Source organism: Coregonus clupeaformis, unplaced genomic scaffold, assembly GCF_020615455.1.
Source record: "Coregonus clupeaformis isolate EN_2021a unplaced genomic scaffold, ASM2061545v1 scaf2815, whole genome shotgun sequence".
NCBI lineage: Eukaryota > Metazoa > Chordata > Actinopteri > Salmoniformes > Salmonidae > Coregonus > Coregonus clupeaformis.
Genome location: NW_025536269.1, coordinates 55,156 through 63,977, shown reverse-complemented (window position 1 = coordinate 63,977; position 8,822 = coordinate 55,156). Strand labels below are relative to the sequence as shown.

The following is an 8,822-nucleotide window of genomic DNA, read 5'->3' as shown; positions in this document are numbered from 1 at the left end:
ATTCCACTTTATCCAGATACTGTTATCCAGAAGCTTCTACCATATAGATTCCACCTATCCAGATACTGTTACACCCAGGGAAGCTTCACCATATAGATTCCACCTATCCAGATACCTGTTATACAGGGAAGCTTCCACCATATAGATTCCACTATCCAGATACTGGTTATACAGGAAGCTTCCACCATATAGATTCCACCTATCCAGATCTTTCTTATTTCAGGGAGCTTCCAAGTATAGATTCCACCCTATCCAGATACTGGTTATACAGGGAAGCTTCCACCATATAGATTCCACCTATCCAGATACTGTTATACAGGGGGGGAGCTTCTACCATATAGATTCCACCTATCCAGATACTGTTATATCAGGGAAGCTTCTACCATATAAGATTCCACCTATCCAGATACTGTCGCACAGGGAAGCTCCACCATGATAGATTCCACCCTATCCAGATACTGTTATACAGGGAGCTTCCACCATATAGATTCCACCTATCCAGATACTGTTATACAGAGCTTCACCCCATAGATTCCACCTATCCAGATACTGTTATACAGGCTTCTACCATATAAGATTCCACCTATCCAGATACTGTTATACAGGGAAGCTTCTACCATATAGATTCCACCTATCCAGATACTGTTATACAGGGGAGCTTCCACCTATTAGATTCCACCTATCCAGATACTGTTATACAGGGAAGCTTCTACCATAGATTCCACCTATCCAGATACTGTTATACAGGGGAGCTTCTACCATATAGATTCCCCCACTATCCAGATACTGTCGTACAGGGAAGCTTCTACCAATATGATTCCACCTGTCCAGATACTGTACAGATTGGTGGAGAGAGGGACCTCCCCACCTGAGAGAGGGACCCACCACCACACCACACTTTTATTTGAATAGTCTGGATTTTGATGGTCATACGCGATCAACAAACTATCTGTCGATAAGCAACTGCTTATGGAAGGGTTAAGGTCAGGATAAGGGTTGCTGTTAGATTTAGATGAAATGTTACTGATCGACAGATGACGTTCTATCCAAATGGAAATGTTACTGATCTACAGATGGACTATCCAAATGAAATGTTACTGATCTACAGATGGAATTATCCAAATGAAATGTTACTGATCTACAGATGGACTATCCAAATGAAATGTTACTGATCGAACAGATGTACTATCCAAATGAAATGACTGATCTACAGAATGGACTATCCAAATGAAATGTTACTGATCTACAGATGGACTATCCAAATGAAATGTTTCTGATCCACAGATGGACTATCCAAATAAAATGTTACTGATCTACAGATGGATCTATCCAAATGAAATGTTACTGATCTACAGATGGACTATCCAAATGAAATGTTACTGATCTACAGATGGACTATCCAAATGAAATGTTACTCGATCTACAGATGGACTATCCAAATGAAATGTTTCTGATCTACAGATGGACTATCCAAATAAATTGTTACTGAAATCCCATGAGCCTTGTTTACAAATTCAGATGTAATCTGTTTTAGGCTGTTTGAAAACCCTCATTTTGAGCGTGGTACCTTCCTATATATATATATATATTTTTTTTTTCTTTATTTAACCTTTATTCCAATTTGTAGCAAAGTCGCTCTGGACAAGAGCGTCTGCTAAATGATGTAAATGTAACTAGGCAAGTCAGTTGAGAACAAATTCTTATTTACAATGACGTAGCCTACAACCGGGCCAAACCCGGACGACGCTGGGCGATTGTGCCCCCCGCCACCTTTCTCCCTTCTGGAACTTCTTAAACGCTGGCCAGGATGTGGTGTGGCTCCATGACAACGATCACAAGGGGGCAGCTAATCCAACACGATTGACAGCTCCAACAACGCATAAAAAAACCATCAGCTATACAGTGTGTCACAACCGGTTAAAGCCTGATCTGACCTTGCACTGCCTGATTCAATGTGTTCTGTGTTGTACTATGACCGATAATAAAATGTGTACTGCATATTCATAGTAAAGGTGTATTTCTGCGTCTCTCTACCTCTGTTGGCTCGCTGGATTACGAGTAGAAAACGTGAGTTGATGCTCATTAAATAGTTCACACACCGTAAGCAAAAACATTTTTCTGGGCCCGTTGCAAAACCGTTTACCTAGCAACTAAAAATGGAACGGTGCAAACGAAACAGGGGGCGGTAAACCTACCTGAATTTGTCCAATGGAAACTCTTTGTTTTCGTTGCAAAACGTTTGCGAAATATTTAGCGACTAATGAATACGCCCATGGCATGCTACTGTGCGTTTACTAGCAGGCGATAACACACACACACACAAACAGTCTCTTGCAGCGATTCGGTCGGGGATAAAATGGCAACCCGTGACTGAGGGCAGTGACCGTAACCTTTTGCGGTCTGGAGAACGTCAGGTTCACTACAGTATATAGTGTAGTCTCTCCCGAGCGGCGCAGTGGTCTACAAGGCACTAGAGATCCTGGTTCGAATCCAGGTCTGTCGTAGCCGGGCCGCGACCGGGGACCCCATGTGGCGGCGCACAATTGGCCCAGCGTCGTCCAGGGTAGGGAGGGAATGGCCGCAGGGATGAAGCTCAGTTGGTAGAGCATGGCGTTTGCAACGCGCAGGGTTTGGGGTTCGATTCCCACAGGGGGCCAGTGTATGCACTTCAATAAAATAATGTATGCACTCACTACTGTAAGTCGCTCTGATAAGAGCGTCTGCTAAATGACTGAAATGTAAATGTATATCTAAAACACACACAACACGGGAGGCGTTGTCAGAGCTGAAGGTGATCCATTTTATTGTCCCATAGCAGCTCCAGGTGAGCTGGTGTGCCGCCGGTTTGAGAACGGTGTTAAAAAAAACACACACTGGTCCCGTGGCTCCTACCAAACCCAGAACGAATGACAGAATAAAAAGGACACAATATATTTAAATAGTACAAATGATACAAATTATATTACAGTTATAATGCCAACCGGGTTAGCGCGATTCCATTCAGACACAAGCAGCCTGCTCCCCAGACATATAAGGAAAGTGTAAATAGAACATTGGAATAACAACAACAACATGGGGACATTATCAGAAAGTGGTGTCGCAATGTTGTCTGGAAAGCCTAGCAACCACACACTGACAGAGCTAGATATCATAGCGGCAAAGAAGAAGACCTGGCAAAACTAGGTTTTCAGCACTAACACAGAATGAGCATTGTGGAGAGAAAAAAATGCTTATCAATTTTTGCAGAGGATCAGTCAGGACCCCAAAACAAACACCCCCAGGTTCTGAGCTGCCCCCCCCCTGCCTGAGTAGAAAGGGTCCTGTGGTCTCAGCTGTAATACCAGTCCCAGTCAGGGAGGGCGCTAGGTAGAAAGGGTCCTGTGGTCTCAGCTGTTACCAGTCAGTCCAGGGGAGGGCGCTAGGTGAAAGGGTCCTGTGGCTCCTGTGAAAGGGTCCTGTCAGTCCAGAGGGGAGCGCGCTAGGTAGAAAGGGTCCCGTGGTACTCTAGCTGTAATACCAGTCCCAGTCGGGGCGCTAGGTAGAAAGGGTCCTGTGGTCTCAGCTGTAATACCAGTCCAGTCCAGGGGAGGGCGCTAGGTAGAAAGGGTCCTGTGGTTCCTCGGCTGTAATACCCAGTCCAGTCAGGGAGGCGCTAGGTAAAGGGTCCTGTGGTCTCGCTGTAACACCAGTCCAGTCCAGGGAGGGCGCTAGGGAGAAAGGGTCCTGTGGTCCGAGCTAGCACCAGTCCGTCAGGGGAGGGCGCTAGGTAGAAAGGGTCCTGTGGTCTCTAGTAATACCAGTCCAGTCCAGGGGGAGGGCGCTTAGTAGGAAAGGGTCCTGTGGTCTCAGCTGTAATACCAGTCCAGTCCAGGGGAGGGCGCTAGGGTAGAAAGGGTCCTGTGGTCTCAGCTGTAATACCAGTCCAGTCCAGGGAGTGGGCGCTAGGTAGAAAGGATCCTGTGGTCTCAGCTGTAATACCAGTCCAGTCCATGGGAGGGCGCTGGCATTCACTATTTATTACCACTACTACACTCCTTCCTCCACACAGTAACATTGGCAGTGATTTGAACAAACAAATGGTAGAGGGAAGTGTTCAACTGAAGGAGTATCTATTCTACATGGAGGACGGTAACAGTCTATGTGTAGGATGGTAACAGTCTATATGGTAGGATGGTAACAGTCTATATGGTACAGTCTACATGGTAGGGATGGTGAGAGGGAGAGAGAGAGAGACAGAGAGAGAGAGAGAGAGAGAGAGAGAGAGAGAGAGAGAGAGAGAGAGACGCTCCGCATTGTCTCCCGTGCTGCTCTGCTGTTTGTTGCTACTTGGCTACCTGCCAAACTATTCACGTTTTACTTTTAATAAACGCTTAATTAATCTCTGTGTTCAACAAATTTACCAACTTTTTTAGTTTTGTCCTCACTCATCTTTTTTCGTTAAACTTTTTCACCCCGGACGTTTATCCCGAGACAGAAGAGTCATTTTCCTGTGCGTTTAGCTGCCAACTTTACGTTATTTTCCTTTTTTTCCATCGCAACTTTTTTTCCCTTATTCAACTTTTTTCACCTCCGGACGCTTCATCTGGACATGGTTCATCAACATCTTCAACAGCCGAAGCTAAGTAGTAACATTAACATGATGTCTTCTAATTGCAGTCGCTGTACTCATAATATACAGGAGAATTCTCGCCTACGGGGAGAATAGCTGTGCTACAAGCCCAGCTTCAGACGCAATCGTTAGGCAAGAGTAATATCAGTGTAGGAAAGGAAGAAACAGCGTCTGTGCCACCAGCAAGTACAGACAGTAACGTTAGTATAAATCCCCCGCACAGTCCCCGCAGCCGGACAACTTTCTCATGGCTTCTGGAGGGAAATACTGTTGGAATGCTCAACCGTGTCGCTCATTCAGCCGACAGAAACCTTCAACCGGTTTTCCCCATTATGTAGCGAGTCGGATCGAGTCTGAGTCTTCTCTAGTCTCTACTCCTCCCGTACGGGGTCTGAGACTCAGAAGGCTCCCACCATTAGCTCTGACAAATTGAAAACCCTAGTCATTGGCGACTCCATTACCCGCAGTATTAGACTTAAAACGAATCACCCAGCGATCATACACTGTTTACCAGGGGGCAGGGCTAACGACGTTAAGGCTAATCTAAAGATGGTGCTGGCTAAAGCTAAAACTGGCGAGTGTAGAGAGTATAGAGATATTGTTATCCACGCCGGCACCAACGATGTTAGGATGAAACAGTCAGAGGTCACCAAGTGCAACATAGCTTCAGCGTGTAAATCAGCTAGAAAGATGTGTCGGCATCGAGTAATTGTCTCTGGCCCCTCCCAGTTAGGGGAAGTGACGAGCTCTCAGCAGAGTCTCAGCACTCAATCGCTGGTTGAAAACTGTTTTCTGCCCCTCCCAAAAGATAACATTTGTGGATAATTGGCCCTCTTTCTGGGACTCACCCACAAACAGGATCAAGCTGACCTGCTGAGGAGTGACGGACTCCATCCTAGCTGGAGGGGTGCTCTCCCTCTTATCTACCAACATAGATAGGGCTCTAACTCCTCTAGCCCCACAGTGAAATAGGGTGTCAGGCCAGGCAGCAGGCTGTTAGCCAACCTGCCAGCTTAGTGGAGTCTGCCAATAGCATAGTCAGTGTAGTCAGCTCAGCCATACCCATTGAGACTGTGTCTGTGCCTCCACCTAGGTTGGGCAAAACTAAACATGGTGGTGTTCACCCTAGCAATCTTATTAGGATAAAGACCTCCTCCATTCCTGCCATTATTGAAAGAGATCGTGGATACCCTCACATCTCAAAATAGGGTTACTTAATGTTAGATCCTCACTTCAAAGGCAGTCATAGTCAATGAACTAATCACTGATCATAATCTTGATGTGATTGGCCTGACTGAAACATGGCTTAAGCCTGATGAATTTGCTGTGTTAAATGAGGCCCTCACCTCCTGGTTACACTAGTGACCATATTCCGTGCATCCCCAAAGGCGGAGGTGTTGCTAACATTTACGATAGCAAATTTCAATTTACAAAAAAAATGACGTTTTCATCTTTCGAGCTTCTAGTCATGAAATCTATGCAGCCTACTCAATCACTTTTTATAGCTACTGTTTACAGGCCTCCTGGGCCATATACAGCGTTCCTCTCTGAGTTTCCTGAATTCCTATCAGACCTTGTAGTCATAGCAGATCATATTCTAATTTTTGGTGATTTTAATATTCAGCATGGAGAAGTCCACAGACCCACTCAAAAGTCTTTCGAGCCATTATCGACTCAGTGGGTTTTGTCCAACATGTCTCTGGACCTACTCACTGCCACAGTCATACTCTGGACCTAGTTTTGTCCCATGGAATAAATGTTGTAGATCTTAATGTTTTTCACAAAATCCTGGACTATCGGACCACCATTTTATTACGTTTGCAATCGCAACAAAATAATCTGCTCAGACCCCAACCAAGGAGCATCAAAAGTCGTACTATAAATTCTCAGACAACACAAAAATTCATTGATGCCCTTCCAGACTCCTTCTGCCTACCCAAGGACGTCAGAGGACAAAAATCAGTTAACCACTTAACTGAGGAACTCAATTTAACCTTGCGCAATACCCTAGATGCAGTTGCACCCTAAAAACGAAAAACATTTGTCATAAGAAACTAGCTCCCTGGTATACAGAAAATACCCGAGCTTTGAAGCAAGCTTCCAGAAATTGGAACGGAAATGGCGCCACACCAAACTGAAGTCTTCCCACTAGCTTGGAAAGACAGTACCGTGCAGTACGAAGAGCCCTCACTGCTGCTCGATCATCCTACTTTTCCAAATTAATCGAGGAAAATAAGAACAATCCAAAATTTCTTTTTGATACTGTTGCAAAGCTAACTAAAAAGCAGCATTCCCCAAGAGAGGATGGTTTTCACTTCAGCAGTGATAAATTCATGAACTTCTTTGAGGAAAAGATCATGACCATTAGAAAGCAAATTACGGACTCCTCTCTTTTGAATCTGCGTATTCCTCCAGGGCTTAGCTGTCCTGGATCTGCCGATTCTGCAAGGGCCTGGGATCGGGAGAGACACTTAAGTGTTTTAGTACTATATCTCTTGACACAATGATGAAAATAATCATGGCCTCTAAACCTTCAAGCTGCATACTGGATCCTATTCCTACTAAACTGCTGAAAGAGCTGCTTCCCTGTGCTTGGCCCTCCTATGTTGAACATAATAAACAGCTCTCTATCCACCCGGATGTGTACCAAACTCACTAAAAGTGGCAGTGATAAAGCCTCTCTTGAAAAAGCCAAACCTTGACCCGGAAAATACAAAAAACTATCGGCCTATATCGAATCTTCCATTCCTCTCAAAATTTTAGAAAAGCTGTTGCGCAGCAACTCACTGCCTTTCTGAAGACAAACAATGTATACGAAATGCTTCAGTCTGGTTTTAGACCCCATCATAGCACTGAGACTGCACTTGTGAAGGTGGTAAATGACCTTTTTAATGGCGTCAGACCGAGGCTCTGCATCTGTCCTCGTGCTACTAGACCTTAGTGCTGCCTTTGACACCATCGATCACCACATTCTTTTGGAGAGACTGGAAACCCAAATTGGTCTACACGGACAAGTTCTGGCCTGGTTTAGATCCTACCTGTCGGAAAGATATCAGTTTGTCTCTGTGAATGGTCTGTCCTCCGACAAATCAACTGTACATTTCGGTGTTCCTCAAGGTTCCGTTTTAGGACCACTATTGTTTTCACTATATATTTTACCTCTTGGGGATGTTATTCGAAAACATAATGTTAACTTTCACTGCTATGCGGATGACACACAGCTGTACATTTCAATGAAGCATGGTGAAGCCCCAAAATTGCCCTCGCTAGAAGCCTGTGTTTCAGACACTAAGGAAGTGGATGGCTGAAAACTTTTTTACTTTTAAACTCGGACAAAACAGAGATGCTTGTTCTAGGTCCCAAGAAACAAAGAGATCTTCTGTTAAATCTGACAATTAATCTTGATGGTTGTAAAGTCGTCTCAAATAAAACTGTGAAGGACCAAGGCGTTACTCTTGACCCTGATCTCTCTTTTGACGAACATATCAAGACTGTTTCAAGGACAGCTTTTTTCCATCTACGTAACATTGCAAAAATCAGAAATTTTCTGTCCAAAAATGATGCAGAAAAATTGATCCATGCATTTGTTACTTCTAGATTGGACTACTGCAATGCTCTATTTTCCGGCTACCCGGATAAAGCACTAAATAAACTTCAGTTAGTGCTAAATACGGCTGCTAGAATCCTGACTAGAACCAAGAAATTTGATCATATTACTCCAGTGCTAGCTTCCCTACACTGGCTTCCTGTTAAGGCAAGGGCTGATTTCAAGGTTTTACTGTTAACCTATAAAGCGTTACATGGGCTTGCTCCTACCTATCTTTCCGAGTTGGTCCTGCCGTACATACCAATACGCACGCTACGGTCACAAGACGCAGGCCTCCTAATTGTCCCTAGAATTTCTAAGCAAACAGCGGGAGGCAGGGCTTTCTCCTATAGATCTCCATTTTTATGGAACAGTCTGCCTACCCATGTGAGAGACGCAGACTCGGTCTCAACCTTTAAGTCTTTACTGAAGACTTATCTCTTCAGTAGGTCATATGATTGAGTGTAGTCTGGCCCAGGAGTGTGAAGGTGAACGGAAAGGCTGGAGCAACGAACAGCCCTTGCTGTCTCTGCCAGGCCGGTTCCCCTCTCCACTGGGGTTCTCTGCCTCTAACCCTGTTGCAGGGGCTGAGTCACTGGCTTGCTGGTGCTCTTTCATGCCGTCCCT

General features: G+C 44.9%; 1 long non-coding RNA gene across 1 annotated transcript; it reads left to right on the top strand.

The window, feature by feature from the left end:
• Nucleotides 1-3,403: 3,403 nt before the first annotated feature.
• Nucleotides 3,404-3,971, top strand: LOC123489183. The gene is made up of 3 exons (XR_006660471.1): nt 3,404-3,422; nt 3,539-3,597; nt 3,946-3,971. It is a non-coding gene; the product is annotated as an uncharacterized LOC123489183 (long non-coding RNA).
• Nucleotides 3,972-8,822: the final 4,851 nt, after the last annotated feature.